The 17100-nt window shown below is 29.6% G+C and overlaps 1 long non-coding RNA gene and 1 pseudogene across 2 annotated transcripts; one reads left to right on the top strand and one right to left on the bottom strand.

Annotated features, from left to right (window-relative positions):
- The first annotated feature begins 7603 nt into the window (after positions 1-7603).
- LOC105784195 (uncharacterized) lies at positions 7604-13176 on the top strand. Of its 2 annotated transcripts, XR_008192449.1 has the most exons (5): positions 7604-7936; positions 8576-8684; positions 11474-11924; positions 12128-12458; positions 12537-13176. It is a non-coding gene; the product is annotated as an uncharacterized LOC105784195 (long non-coding RNA). The 2 variants fall into 2 exon arrangements; XR_008192448.1 differs by lacking the exon at positions 11474-11924 and having other exon boundaries at positions 7618-7936.
- A 1550-nt stretch (positions 13177-14726) lies between these two features.
- LOC128035897 (ethylene-response factor C3-like) lies at positions 14727-15577 on the bottom strand (annotated as a pseudogene).
- Positions 15578-17100: the final 1523 nt, after the last annotated feature.

Consider the following 17100-nt stretch of genomic DNA (forward strand, 5'->3'; position numbering starts at 1 on the left):
TAAATACTAAATCTTCTAGAAAGAAGATATATTTTGTTTAACTTAACTTGCAAGCAATCTCTTAGAATTTAGGTCACACAACTCTAACAGTCTTCATTCCACTTTTTAAAGTTGGTAAAAATCGTAAGTGTAGTGGAAGTCCAGTGTTTTGTTTTTGGAGTAAGAAAGAACAAAGAAATGAGAAGTTAATTGTTGACCAACCCATGACCCATCAAACTTGATTAGGACCACTACAGGTGGCATTGGAAGTCACGTGGGCCTTAATTCAATGGGTTACAAAATCTCATCCCCATCAATTCTTAGCCCATCTTATATGCTCCATGCATGGATTTTTTTTAAGGTAAATTACATATATAGTCACTTAAAAATAAAAGAAGTTTCATTTTAGGCACCCAAAATAAAAAGTTTTGTAATTTAAGCACTTACATAATTCACTCATTTGGTCACTCCCATTAAAGTCACAAACGGCAAGCTAATGTGGCAGTTAAAAAATCAGTACAATAACAAATTTAGCCTTAGCTTTTACATATTATACCGATTTAGTCATAATTTTAAAAATTAACCTTCAAAATTTACAAATATTCTCAATTTTAGGGGTGAAGCTAGAAAATTATTTTTTTTGAGGAGGCGAAATTAAATTGTATATTTTTACGCTAGTAAAAATGTAATTTCACCATTTTAATAGTCTATCTTTATATGTTTTTAAAGGATTAAATAATTTTTTTATCATTTTTTAGGGGGCCAAAGTACAATTTTATCGTTACTAATTTAAAATTTTATAAATTATAACGAGCTTAAATGATTTTTTGTCATTTTAGGGGCCTTTGGTTTCACCACTGCTCAATTTGATCCTAATTTTACAATTCCCCACCCCGTCCCTCTCCCCCATCGCCACTGAACCTCCCCTCATCATCCCATCCCCCCTCCTCCTCCCTTACCCTCTCCCTCCATTGTAGAAAAGAGGAAAAAGAGGTTGTCTTTAAAAGTTTAATTAATATAGGAATGAAAAGTACAATAAAACATTAGGAATAATGATAATAACGTGTTCTCTTATTTAAAAATGTTGGAATTCTATTTGCGATTTGTAACTATCTTTCTTACTGAAAATGCTTGTTTCTTCTCGTGTTCACATTGGCAGTAGAATAACTAAGGTTCCAAAACCTTAGTCTGCAATTTCATAACAAAAATGGATTGTGAGCCTTAGGCTTCATTAAAGGCTTGAAAATAATTTGAATTGGGCTTGAAAATGATTTGGCATCGGACTGAACTTGAATTTCAATAAAAACCAAACAAAAAATGGGCCTTAGTATTGGGCTTCCAAAATAATTTTGTTTTAGAAATGGAATTTTCTTGAAAAAATGTTTAGAAATGATTTTATTTCAAAATAGTTATAGAAAATTTAAGAAAACAATAATAATAAGTAAAAGGTTAGATGAAAATACGGAAGAATTTCCCTTACAAGGTGTTTTATTTATAAGCTATTTTGATTCAATCAATAAATGTAAATTAAGTCTTCTTAATTACTTCATTAAAATATCTCATGGTCATAAATGAACCAGAAAGTTTTATCTCATCACTTTAATAAGGGTTTAAAGGGGTTATAGACATCCGTTATTAATGTGTTTACAACACTCCCCCTTGGATGTCTTTTAAAAAATGTGCCTCATTAAAACCTTTATTAGAAAAAACCCTGTGGGATAAAAACCTAATGAAGGAAAAAGAGTGCACAATCTCCTACTACAAGCTGCCTTGTTAAAAACCTTTACTAGGAAAACTCAGTGGGACAAAACCTTGGTTAAAGGAAAAGAGTATAGTGTGTTTTAGACTCCCCCTAATGGCAATATCACGTTACATCTTTGAGTTGACGCATTCAATCTTGTATACTAGTCTTTCAAACGTTGTGGTTGGCAATGCCTTTGATGTAACCACCCTTCAATTGAGCTATATATGTTGTATTATCTTTGTACAAGATAGTTGACATATTTTCATGTAAAGGCAAATTACATATCTTTTGGATATTTTGGGTCAAGAACCTTAGCCAAACATATTTTTGGTTTGCCTCATGTATTGCAATTATTTATGCATGATTTGAATAGGTGACAACTAATGTCTGCTTTGTTGAACGTCATGATATGGCAGTACCTCCACATGTAAATAAATATCCTGTTTGAGATCAACCTTTATGTGGATTCGATAAATAACCGACATCAGAATAGCCGACTAATAGGGATTTTGAATCATTTGAATAAAATAATCTTATATCAATGGTCCTTTTGAGATATCCATATACAAGTTTAATTACATTCCAATGTCTACATGTTGGAGAAAAACTAAATATTGCTAACAAGTTTATAGAGAAAGCTATATTAGGTCTTATGTTATTTGCAAGATACATCAATGCCCCTTTGGCATTTAGATATGATACTTCAAGACTAAGAAACTCTTCATCATTTTCACAAATACGAAATTGATCTTTATTCACATCTAATGATCGTACAACCATCGGGGTACTCAATGAATGTGCTTTATCCATGTAAAATTTCTTTAAGATCTTTTTCATATAAGTTGATTGATGGACATGAATTCCATTTTTATTGCATTTTGAAGCTCTTCAGGAGTTCCAATAATATTTTAGATCATCAACATAAATAGCAATTATAACAAAGTTTGATCTCGACCTTTTTATAAAAACATATGGACAGATTGGATCATTTTTATAACCTTATTTTAACAAATATTCACTAATATGATTATACCACATATGTCCAGATTGTTTTAATCAATATAAACTTTTTTTTATCTGATCAAGAAATTTTCTCGAGAAATTTTATATCCTTCTTGGATCTTAAATCCTTCAGGGATTTTCATATAAATTTCACTATCAACTGTACCATACAAATAGACTGTAACAACATTCATTAAGCGCATGTCAAGTTTTTCACGTACTATCAGAGTAATAAGGTATCTAAACGTAATTGCATCCACCATAGGAGAATATGTCTCTTTGTAATCAATGTTGGGCCTTTGCGAAAGTCATTGTGCTATAAGTCGTGCTTTATAGCTTACAACTTCATTTTTTATCATTTCATTTTCACACAAATACCCATTTATATCCTATCGGTTTTACATCTTTAGGTGTTTAGACTACAGGTCCAAAAACCTTATGTGTAGAAAGTAAATTCATTTTTTCTTAAATTATGTCTTTCCATTTTTCCCAATCTTTTCTATTTCTACATTCCTCAATAGATTTAGGCTCAGGATCCTCATTTCCTTTTTATATTTCAATAGCAATATTATAGGCAAAATTGTTGTCGACAATTATATTTTTTCGATTCCATCTTTTTCTCATATTGACATAACTTATCGAGATCTCTTTATTTTCATCATTTTCATTTTTACTTTCAAGTACCTGAATCTCTTCTTTTGTTTTATAATTAGTTATGTCATTAGTCTCTATAGGAACCCCCTCCCCCACTATATAATCATCTTGAATGTTTACTCCTTTCCTTTTACAAGGATTTCTATATTTGGAACTGATTGGTCTTCCACGCTTCAAACGTGGATTACTTTCTTTTGTACTAACAGTTTGCCCTATTGGGACATCAATTCTTATTAGAGCATTTTCAGTTGGTATTTGAGATTTTGTAATTCTCTTTAGGTCAATAAATGAATCTGACAGTTGATTTTTTAAAATGAATTATCTGCTGAACTTCTTGTTCACATTACTTTGTAAGAGAATCTTAGACAATGATAATTCATTTCAAGTACTTTATTCATCTGACTTTTTATTCTCTCCCCCTAATGTTGTGAATATTGTTTCATCAAAGTGACAATAAAAAAATCGTGCACTAAATAAATCTCTAGTTAATGGTTCAACATACTTAATTAAAGAAGGAGATTCATAACCAATATATATTCCCAACCTCCTTTGAGGACCCATCTTTGTGCGTTGTGGTGGAGTAATTGAAATATATATCACATATCCAAAAATTCTAAGATGGGAAATATTTAGCTCTTGACTAAAAGCCAACTGTAATGGGGAATATTTGTAATTTATTTACTTGATCCGTACAACATGTAAATTAACGTAATCTCATGTTGAAATAGGAAGTTTTGTTCTCATAAACAATGATTTCGCTATTAGTTGGAGGCGTTTGATAAAGAATTCAGCTAAACCATTTTATGTGTGAACATGAGGTATAAGATGTTCAACTTTTATCCCAATTGTATACAATAATTATTGAAAGTTTGGGATGTAAACTCACCAGCATTAGTAAGATGAATTGTTTTAATTGCATAATCTAAAATTAATCATTTAAACAAGCAATCTCATAAACAACAGGTTTCAAGTTGATAACACATGTGATTATTTTGTAGATACATCTACCAAAATCATATAATATCAAAACCATCCACATGGTGGGTGAATGAACCCATATTCATTTTGAAATTAAATCTTAAGTTTAGCTAGAGAGTTTGTAATAATCAATTATCATTGAGAACAATCAACACATAAAATTCATTAAATTAAAGAAACTTTTGGTTCTTTAATGAATGTCCATATGAATCCTCAATTTATTTTCACATCATATATGATCTAGAATGGTCTAACTAGTCACACCAAGTAGTAAATGTATTTGTATCAGTAAACTTCTAGTTTACTTTAACATGCTTTTCAATTGTACTAATAATGTTAATATAAATTTTGACAATTGATAATTTTATTGACATTCCTTTTACTTTGTATCCACATATAAGCAATATTATGACACATTTACGGAAATGTCTACATCAATGAGAAGTCCATAATGTCATTAACTCAATAAAAGAAATATAATTTACAAACAATTATTTGAAATATTTACTTCAAGGAATGTGACAAAACTTTAAATGTCCAAATTGACTTCAATGATCAAAAGCGATTATAAAATTTGTTATATTTATTGTAGACATTCACTTCAAAGAATGTGCAAAATAAATTTTCAGGCAATAATGTAAATGTATATCATATTCATTGCCAATATGATTATATAGATATCATCCGCTTCAAGGAATGGTTGATTAGTATAAATCATTGATCATTATGTTCTAATAATGAACATGTAGCAACATTTCAAATCATCATCTTCTTCTTCTTCTTTTATCTATTTGTAATGACAATAGGTTTCATTTTTATAATTGTTATGTATTCTGCATTCACTTGGGAATGGAGCAGAACCAATGGAACGAATAACTCATTATTTTGTTTAGCCATAAGAAGACATGAGATTAATTCAAAATATTTTAAAACCCTTTTCACAAGAGTTTTGCATCTTTAATTAACTAGAAAGAAATAGTCAATTTATGCATGGAGTTTATTGTAAATCAAATGTATGGATAAAATCAACATCTAAAATATCAAACCTAATATAATGCTAGTGCTAGCAAAAATTTTATAAACCGTTGTAGACATGAATGAAATTTACTTTAAAATAATACATTTCATATTCACTAAAACATTTCCATTTATAATTGTTCATATCATTTCTCTAAATAATTAACAAATTGAATAATATAAAGCGTATGAAGTACCTTTAACATCTCTACAAAAGTAACAAGTTTATTATGGTTGTATACTAGGAAAAATACAAGGCATTTACAAAATCAAACCACACAACCTTTTTTTATGCTTCTTATCAAATAACAATTAGTTAATACAAACAAAGACCATAAAAATGCTAATGGTCAAATTAATATAGTAATTCTCATTTTAAGTTTATAAAAATGTTTCCAACCAAAATAATTCAAGAATTAAAATGATAACAACTATACTTGAAATTCTATATTAGAATCGACCCAAAATCAATTTAGACATTCATCAAAATTTGTCGCTAAAATAACTTTAAATAAACATGTTTGATGTGAAACAATATTTGATTGTTTGGTGTGAAAGAATATTAATTTTAGTAATATATGTAATAACTTTAATCATTCTTGATTAAGAGAATTTTAATCAATATCAAAGTCCAAAACATATGATGCCTAGAATTTAGAAAACTTTTATATATATAAAATGAAACCATGAAATAAACATATAAAACAACTAGTTTAATGATAACTAAGAATCGATGCAAGGTCACATATTATGATGAACCTTAGGCCTTAATTAATAAAAATGACCGATAATATTATGAATCGTGATTAAAAATCTATCAATTTATAACATTAAAATTAATCTATCACCATTCGGATATAATTGCCAAGTAATTATCAAATAGCATATATTAAGAAAAACAAATTCATTTATGAACAAAAATACAGTACATATAAGCATGTAATGTGATAAGTGAAATTTATCTCAATTTCTTTTCTTATACGAAAGTTTTAATAGCAATTTTCTTGCTCAACGTTGAGTCTTGATGATTTTATCAAAAAGTAAGCAAATTCAAAAATTCATCTATAGAAAACTTTTATTTCAAAATAACTTATTTGATCTTGAGACACCTCAATGTCAAGAGCACTGAATCAAAATCCATACCAAAATTAAATCTTTCACCATCATCTAAGATAATAAAAATAAAATAAGTTAATCAAAAAATGATAATTGATCATGAAATAACTAAAAAATAATCGATATGAAACATTAAATAAAATAAATTTCTGTAAAAACTTTGCATCTTGTCGTTTAAGATCTTGAAAATCATAAAGGGTAATTTTGATCATCGATAAAAGAACTATCACTTTAAGCAAGATCATGATAATAAACATTCTCAATGGTAAAACAATACAATTATTTATAACAAATTTGTAGAATAATAATATGTATGTCAAATATTGACATAAAAAGAAATAGTCAAAATAATAAGTTAAAACAAATTGAAATAATAAAATTTCTTTTAGTAACCTTTAAAATAAATGGTGAATAGACCAAAATAGTTTAGAAAAAAAATTGATTTGTATGCTTTGACTATTTCTCTTTTTATAAAAATATGATGAACAAATTAAAACAATGATGAAAATACGTCTATTGTATACCGTATATAGTTCAAGGAGAGCTTTATAGGCAAGTTATATATAGTCGCAATGACGTGAACTTCACTATGAAGTTGTAGAGGCTCGTGCTGATAACGTATTATAGAAAAATTAAGAAAACAATAGTAATAAGTAAAAGGTTAGATGAGAAATACAGGAGAATTTTCATTATTTGTATTTTCATTTACAATGTGTTTTATTTATAAGCTCCTTTGATTCAATCAATAAATGTAAATTAAGCCTTCTTAATTACTTCATTTAAACATCTCATAATCATAAATGAATCAGAAAGTTTTATCTCATTACATTAATAAAGTTCATTATTAATGTGTTTACAACAAAAACAAAGTTTTTTTCTATTTTTTTCTTTTACGAAAACAAAACCTATATGTGAATCTCCAAATATCCACTCCTTAAGCAATTTAAAAAGAATAGAATTAATTTAAGATTTGTCTCAAATAAATTGAAACCAAAATATATAAAATTCTAACTTAGGGTCCGTTTGACAGGGGAAAATATTTTCCGATAAATATTTTCCAAATTTTACCGTGTTTGTTTTGTTGGAAAATGTTTTGGAAAATGAATTCCCATAGGAAAACATTTTCCAAAACACGGGTAAATCATTTCAGCCTTTCTGAAAAGCGTCTTACCGATTTCTAAGGTGTAAGACATTTTCTACAGCTCATCTCTTTACTCTCATCGCACACTGCTCATCTCTGTCCATAAGCCTCCACCTCCCCTCCTAATCTCTGTTCATTGGCATCACCTCATAATCTCCTCCTCGTCTTCTCTGTCGGTCGACCGTGTATTTTGAAGAAAACCTAAAAAATTAACAGCCACAGTCGAGAAAAGAAGAGCCAGAAAGTTTCTCTTTTTTTCTCATTATCGATTCCTTCAAAATCCTGGTGAAGTTTATCTCAACTCGGTACTGATTTTTACTCCCTTTGTTTTTATATCACCTCTTATTAGGTAGTAATTATCGATTTTGAAAGTTCTTGGTTTGATTGTTTGGTTGGGGAGGAAACCGGAATTTCAGGGAAAATCATTCGAATTTCTTTTTCTTTTGTTTTGATTCAAAATAGGGATTTTTTAAAGCATGACACTATGTTTGAATGAATAAAGTTCTATTCTTTTGGATACAGAGATATAAATTTTATGATAATTTTACTTAATTTTATTTTCTTTCTATAGCCTCACTTGATCTCACTGCTTATGTTTTATATTTTTGTTTTATTTCAAATTAGATGCTTTGCTTTATCTTTACCTCTTACTAGATAGAAATTATTGATTTTGGAAGTTCCTAGATTCGGTTCTTCGATTGCAGAAGGAAGGAAATTTCATGGGAAATAGTTGACTTTTTTCCCTTCGTTTTGTTTTTATTGAAAAATGGATTTTTCTTTGAGCATGATACTATGTTTGAACTAGTAAAGTTCCATTTTTTTGGACGTCACCTTTGCCTCAAACATGTAATGAACATTTCATAGGTTGAAATGACATGTTCTGCCTGTTCTTTTTTCCATGCTTATGGTAAGTTATCTAACAAGTGGTTTTGTAAGTTTATCAGTCAGATACTGCAAGTGTAAAAGTCCCAGAACTTGATTTGGAGCTAGCTAGTGGCACACTCGGTGGGGTTGTTACAACTGTTGAAGGTTTGATTACCAAAATTAGTGAAAGTGAGTACTTTATTACTCATTTAGTTTTTGCATGTGAAGCTCTCTGTTTGATTGTTGATTCTATTATTTATAGTTCTTTTTCCTTCATTTTTTGCTAAGTTTGAACATTTCACCCTCAAATGGTTCTCTTCACAACCTCGTTTAGGTGTTCTAGAAGAGAGTAAGACTAACTCTTCAAACAAAAATTAAAATATCAGCAAGGATGCATTGAGAGCATGGAACTAGTAAAAGTCTAGTATTAGCCCATGCATATCTGGCCATTGGCACGGGATAGCTAGTACATGTGATGCTAGTCCAATGTCCAAAGATAAAACATGCTATATGCTATGCACCCTTAAGAGGTTTTATATAGTAAAAAACCTTAGATCTTACCTTGAAATTCCCAAGCCCAAGTAAGTAGAAGCATGTCTAACAACAAAACTATTGTGGAATGAAGTGATCAATTTGAAGTATATGGCCGACAACCTAATCTTATGTACCAAAAAAAAAAGTGGATAAAAACTTTATGGACCAAAAAAATTCGAGGTAGTGAAAAATCTTTAAAGGGAAGTCATTTTCATATTCTTTCTAATCTTAAATTTCGTTTGCTTGCTGATTCTATTGTTTTTAGTCCACATCCACCTTTATTTACTAAAAGTTTGAGCCTTTCACCCTGTAATGGCTCTATCTTACAAGCGATGCTTTATATTTCTAGAGCAGAGTGAGGCTAGTTTGCTATTATGTACAGTGTAGACCTCCGCATCTTCATTTGGCTAAAACTTTTGCTTCATTCCTAGGTTATTCAACCAAGTTCCCTCTATTTGCTTCCACATTTTTTTTATTTGATGTTCTTGGGCAACTATCACTACCTTGTTTCCTCATTGCATGAGTTTGACGTGAAGTGCTTTAATTATATATATTATGCATATTAATTGTACTATTCCCAATCTCTGTGTTCAGGCCTTGAGAGAGTGCATGGATTTACTTTTGGAGATAGTCTTGAAAAATCTAAGAAAAACAAGTGCTCTAATTATACATATTATGCATATGTTGTTCAGTTTTTTATTACAGTAATAATATGAGCCATGTATATGTATGTGTATACTGTTGGGAGTTGGGACATATGTTCCAAATATAATAGACATGATAATTGAAGTAAGGAAAGTGAAGTTGAAGGTAATTATTCGTATCCTTGTGCCATGGTAAAAAATGCTAGGAACACAAGAGAAACGATTAGGGAATAATTCAAATGGGAATGCTTTCTTACCGACTACTATGATCCATAAGTATCCTCCATTTGAGTTCACATTGAGTTCAGACTATGAAATCTGAAGAAAGAAATACCTTTTTTATGGAGGGACCAAAATTGAGTTATAAAATTTTGCAAACATCATAATATAATTTTATTATTGTACTACTTTTATAGCTTTCAAATTTTTATAAATTAAAGAATAATTATTTTTTCTATTTGTGAGGGAGGCAAAAATACTTGACAAAGATCTGTCGCCACCTTTGTTTTATGTATCTAACTTTTAATAAAAAATATACTTTATAATCGGTTCCATTTTGATAGCTAAGTATATATGCCCAAGAATATGCAATCTTTAATTAAAAACTATTTTGATTACGTGATACAAGAAAATAATTAAAATAATATATTTAAAAACTAATACCGATATGATTAATATTTTAATGAGCTAACCTTTGAATTCATCAATATACTTGTACTTGTCATGCATGTAAAATTTTAAATCAATCTAAAATATTGTATATATTAATATTTATTGAAGTATTGGTACAATGAAAGTAGCTTAATTTCTCAAAAAAATTATTAAAATTACAAAAAAAGTAGCTTAATTTCTCAAAAAATTATTAATGCAATTATAATTAGCTTGATATGTATGTATGCACTTTAGTCATGGTAATTTTTAGTCATATATGTGATCTTATGAAAATCTTGCATTGTTTTTTGTAGTGATCAAATATTTGTGTGGCATTATTTTGAGTAGATGGATCGTTATCAAGATTAAAATGCAATTGTCGGAGTCGTGGCTTCAGTTTTAGCTTTTGGGGCTCTTTGGATTAAAAAATTAAAAATTAGGAAGGAAATTGGTTCTCACCCTCGTGTGAATCGAGATTATGAAAGAGAAAATTATATTAATAGTATTTTATATAGTGGTGACCAACATTGTATTGATGTGATAAGGATGAGACCGGTCACCTTTTTTAATTTGTGTGATATTCTTAGTAGGCATAATTTCTTACAATCATCTAAATCTGTGAATATTAGGGAGCAAGTAGTTATATTTTTACATATAATTGGTCATAATGTAAGGTTTCGAGTGATTGGATCTAGATATTATAGATCAACTGAGACAGTTCACCGTTACTTTAGGTTTGTATTGAGAGCTATTTTGAAATTGTATAAACTAGTTACTAGATTACACGATGAGTTAACTCCTAGTGAAATCAGAAACAATCCAAGGTTTTATCCTTATTTTAAAGATTGTATTGGAGCATTAGATGGAACTCATATTCGTGCATCCGTTCCACTTAGCATTCAAGGAAGATTTCGTAGTCGTAAAAGGGGGACGACACAAAATGTATTGGTTGTCATTACATTTGATTTGAAATTTTCCTATGTTCTAGCTGGTTGGGAAGGTAGTGCACATGATTCTTGTATTTTAAGTGCTACACTTTCATGCCCAGGAGGATTAAGAATTCCGGAAGTTAATAATTATCATTAAATACCAAACAGTTCTAGTAAGCTCATAATTTATTAGTATTAATTATGTTTTGTAAAATTGTAGGTAAATATTATCTTGCTGATGCTGGATATGGCGTCTGAAATTGATATATTACCTCATATCGTGGTGTCCGATATCATTTAAAAGAGTTTAGTGCTCAAGGGCCTGAAAATGCAAATGAACTCTTTAATCTTCGTCATTCATCATTACGAATCACTATTGAACGTGTTTTTGGAATTTTGAAGAAACGGTTTCGTGTATTAAATGCTGAACCATTTTGGAATTTTCAAACTCAAGTAGATATAGTTTTGGCTTGTTGTATCATTCATAATCATATAATGGGAGTTGATCCTAGTGATTTACTTACTCAAGGATTATACGAGGAGCCTGAGTCTGATTTGATAATACCAACTCTTACGGAGCGAGAAGAAAGAGAAGAAGCAAGAGAATGGTCTGCTAAGAGATACGAAATTGCACAAACTATGTGGACTGATTATATGGCTAGAAATATTAGGTAGGTTTAGGGCTTAGGGTTATTGTTTCTATGTTATGTATGTTTTAGTATTAATTTTTTTTTGTTAATGTTGGTTGGATAATGATATTGAAATTTTAGTTTGTTGGATTTTGAAATTATTATGTCTTGAATTTGTTAGATATTGATTATGTTTTAAGCTTGTTAGATATTGAAATGATTGACAATGACAATTATTAATGTAGAATGGGTAAGGGAAACAAAGAAGGGACCTCCAAGCAATCCAGGTGGACAAAACCGATGGAACATGTTTTTCTTGAAATTCTAGCAGAGGAGGCCCAGAAAGGAAATAAGCCTTCTAATACTTTCAAAGCAGTTTCTATTAATCGAGTTGTCGAAGCTATTTCTGAAAGATTCTAAGTCTAATGCGATGCGAAGCATGTGGAAAATCATTTGAGGATTGTAAAAAACCAGTGGCAGATTGTATGCAAAATTCGAGGTGAAAGTGGTTTTGGATGGGATGATAACATGAAAATGATCACATGTGATAGAGCGACATATGATGCAGCAATGATGGTAATATATGTATATATATGTTAACTATATTTCAATTGTTTTTTACTTGTTATTCTAATTGTGTATAATATCCAACAGGCACACAAGAAGTATGAACCATTTTTTAATAAAAGTATAGATCATTATGATGAAATGGCTTTGGTTGTTGGCAAAGATTTGGCAACAGGGAGTTTTGCCAGAACATTTGCTGACATAGATTTGGATGATGGTAACCAAGATTCAATGCATGCAGACTACGGCAATGAAGAGGCTGATAGGTAAGAACAAATGTATCTTCATCTAGCACATCCAAACGTAAAAGAAAAAATGTTCAAGAAAGCGTCGTTGATGAACAAATTAAATCTGTGGGTGAACAACTTGGCAAAATTGTTAATGCTTTGGAACAATTTACTGCGGATAAGACACCACAACTTTACGAACAAGTGATGTCGATGGAGGAAGAAGGATTTGATGATGACTTCTTGTGTTCTGTGTTTGATTATCTAGTGAGTCATGAATCAGAGGCCGAAGGTTTTTTAGTTAAAAGTAAGAAGCATAAAAAAATTTGACTTCAAAAATTTTCTCAAGGTTGAAGATATTGATATTTTTATGTGGTGTAATATTAGTTATGCACTTGAACAATGTTGTTATTATGTGGTGTACTACTAATTATGTATTTGATAATATTATTAATTTCTAGTATTAATTGTGGTTTGGAAGCTAATTTATAATTATTCAATCCTTGTTTTTTATTTTTTAACACAATTACAAATAATTTATTTGACTTTGGTTGTTTTTAATTTATGATGAGTTAATATTGTAGCTTAATAATTGAGTAATATTATATATTTAATTTGATTTATTTATTTATAAATAAATCATTGCAATATATGTAAAACAATTTAAAATATAAAAATTTATTAATATGTATATAAATTTATTAATATATGTAAAAAATTTCGGAAAATATTTTCGGAAATCTGCCAAACAACAGAAAATATTTTACATAGATTCATCCAAACACCAGAAAATATTTTCAGTAAATCATTTTCCAGAAAAATAAATCATTTTCCAAAAATCATTTTCCAGAAAACATTTTACTGGCAAACAAATAGACCCTTAATTCAATTTCTAAATTTTAATTTAAAATCTTTAAAATTTGTGAAGGGATTCCAGTTCTGTCCTTATTTCATTTTCAAAATTAAATTAGTATTAATTTAACCTTAAAATCAAAAGGATTCTTAGAAAAATCTCTTAGCCCTTAATGAGTTCAAAACCCAATCAAAATTATAGATCCCGGACAAAATTAAGTCTCTACACGGGTATAAACTAAATTGTAAAATGGAGAAAAGTAAAAGGGAAAATTGTAATATTCAAAAGATGTGGTATTAAATTGAATTGGTGGAAAAATGAATGGACTAGTCTTTTTGTGCCTAAACTTGACAATTTTTCTTAATTTATTACCTAAACTTTATTTAGGTTTAATTTGGTACCTAAATTTATTAAATGTTATACAAATTATGCAAAACACTAACGGTGTTAATTTTTTTATGCTACAAAAATATTGTCAATGTTAGAGGAAATCCATTTTAAAAAAAAGTATTGAGATATGCTTAACTAATTAATATTAAATAAGAAAAAGAACTTTTAAAACCCCAAATTAAAATAAATTTATTATTATTAATAAAACAATTAAATAAATAAATAAAACTAAAAGTAATTGAAGATATAAATTGCAAAAAAATATCATATCATCATCACATGTTCGTCATGCATTGATGATTTTTTATGAACATTGATTATTTTGCTACTTCATAAAAAATAACATTGTTAGTATATTAGAGTAAATTGTAAAACGTTTGACAAATACCAAATTGAACAAAAAAATTAGGTACCAAATTAGGAAAAGAGTCAAGTTCAAGTACCAAATTAGACCCCCAAAAATTTAAGTACCAACTTAAGGAAAAATTGTCAAATTAGGAAAAAGTGTCAAGTTTAAGTACCAAATTAAAGAAAAGTTAAAAATGTGTTAGCTTAAAAATTGAAAAATTATAGCGAGTAGAAAAGAATTCTCACTATCATTAAAATGATTTCTTGATATAATTTCTGACGCCGAAAACATGAAACTAATATAATTTCCAATATACAAAATTATCCCTCATCGAAGTGTGTAAGACTAAACTAATTCCATTATTTAACTTTAAAAATTATAAAAAAGCATTTGATTTATTAATTTATTTTTTAATTTCAAAATGGTTAAGACGTTGCACTTAACTTATTTGTTAACCATTCATCTTTTTCACATAATTTTCCATTTCACTAAAAGATTATTTTTAAACCCAAATCTAAAAACTACGCCGTTTTGGTCTGAGTAAGTAAAACAAATTTGATTAGATTAAAAAATCCTTATTTTTCCTCGATCTTTTCCTTAAGCAGCGTCTCCACTTCAGCGCCAACACCGGTGAGCACCCTTCGTCGCATCGGATTTTAATGCTCCGAAGCGATTCCCTGACTCCTTCCACCGGGAAATTGAGCATCGCCGATGTTCCTCTCGTTGAAAACGCCGCTTGGTCGTTAGCTAAAGCGGCCGCTTCGGCACTGTCGAATGTTCCAAGCCAAACCCAAACCCAAACCCAAACCCAATTTCTCGTTGAATCTCTAATCTCAGCGCTGTATTTTCCCCATAGTCGCTTCCTTACACCTCTTTAAGCTTTCTCTTCCTTGGGAAACTCTTCCAGTTTGGCAATATCCGATATAACATCTTCTTCCTTTACGCCATTAATGGAGTTCTTGGACTGATCCAAGGCCTCCGCCATATCCTCCCAAACCATTTCTTCGAAGCCATTGAAGTTGAGAAGAAGCTCATCTCAGCGACTTGACAATGTCTCCGCCGAAGGCGAACGAAACAATGATTCAGGCAAGAAGTCTGGACTAGTTGAGCTTGAATGAAATTGAAAGAACTCCTCCATTGAAGCTCTTCTCTTTGTAAATGTTTTAAACTGAAAAGTGGTAGTGATAACCTATGATTTGATCCAACAAGGTTTGAGGTACTTTTACTCAATTATTGTTAAAAATTCATCAAAAATTTCCCAACCCCCTAACTTGCGAACCCTTCCCTTTGAATTGACAGACAGTTTTGCAGTCGGTCTACCTCTGTTAAACTTCAAAATTTGTTTTACTTAACCAGACCAAACGTCATAGTTTTCAGATTTAGATTTAATATATATATTATTTAATTATAAAATTACATTAAAATTATAAGGAAAAAATTAATGGTTAAAAAATACATATCATCAACTTAACTGCCACGTCAGTCGACCGTTAATATTTTAATAATTTAAATTTAAATTAAATAAATTAATAAGTCGAATGATTATTTTATAATTTTTAAAATTAATTTAATTTAATAAAAATTAATAATCAAATTACTATTTACATAATTTAGCTATTTGTAAATAATATAATTTTTGCTGATGGTTCGTAAACTTGTAGATGAAAGGAGAATATATATGAATAAAAGTGGACAACAAGTTCTCATTTCCGAAAGCTCCCTCCTAATGAAATTATGGAAACCCAAAATTCGCTCTACGCTAAATTATCCTTATATGTTGATTTTTTTAATTGATTAAATAAGTTTTTTTTTTTAAATTTAGGAAAATAAACTATTTTTGGAGAGTGTGTGTGAAAACGCGTCTTGCCGATCATGTTTTCCTCCAAAAGTCATTTCCCAACAACCAAAATGTAAACAAGACTAACGATAAGATTTTTTAAGGGGCAACAATTATCTTTTTTCCCTATAAATACGAGGTAATTTTTCATTCTTTTCACTCAAATCTAACTCTCTCCATTCTCTTTAAACTCTCAATTCTCTCAATTTTTGTTCGTAATTTTTCAAAAGATTTGTTTAAAAATGTTATAGTTTTATTTTATTATTTCATATATTATTCATTTTGATTAAATTTTTACGAATGACAAGTTCTCTAATTCGTTTGACGATAAACACATTTCTGTCACTCAATCTGTAATGGTAAGGGAAAATTTTAAATTTCATTATTTTCAATTAAGTTAATTTTAAAGTTTTTTATTTTTTAAAATATTTTATTCCGTTGATATAAATAAGCGGATGATCGTGTTTTGGAATGGTTCATACATAATTTGTCAAAGAGCCCAGATACTAAAATTCGTGGTTATTTGCAAGATGCGGGATTCTTATATGTGTCTCGTATGCTAGGGGATTGCAAATTGGATTATACACTTATCAGCGCGTTGGTGGAAAGATGGAGACCTGAGACATACACATTCCATTTTCTATGCGGTGAGTGTACAATCACGCTCGATGATGTAGTTTTACAACTCGGTTTACCAGTGGATAGGTCAGTCGTTATGGGGTTAGTGGCCGTTCTCGGTAAAGAGGACCTTTGCAAGGCATTTTTAGGGAAGGTTTTGAGGAAGTTTCAAGGTGACCAAATAGATATGAAATGGTTGGAAGATAATTTCAAGGACCTTCTTAAAGACGCGACTGACGTTGAAAAAAAACAATTCGCATGAGTATTCATCTTGAGATTAATCGGGGGTATTCTAGTGTCGATAACTCTCAAAATTTGGTACACCTATACCTAGTTGACTTCAAAGAATGTGGATGACTAAGTTAGGGATCATTCGT

The sequence above is a fragment of the Gossypium raimondii genome, chromosome 13, assembly GCF_025698545.1.
Source record: "Gossypium raimondii isolate GPD5lz chromosome 13, ASM2569854v1, whole genome shotgun sequence".
NCBI lineage: Eukaryota > Viridiplantae > Streptophyta > Magnoliopsida > Malvales > Malvaceae > Gossypium > Gossypium raimondii.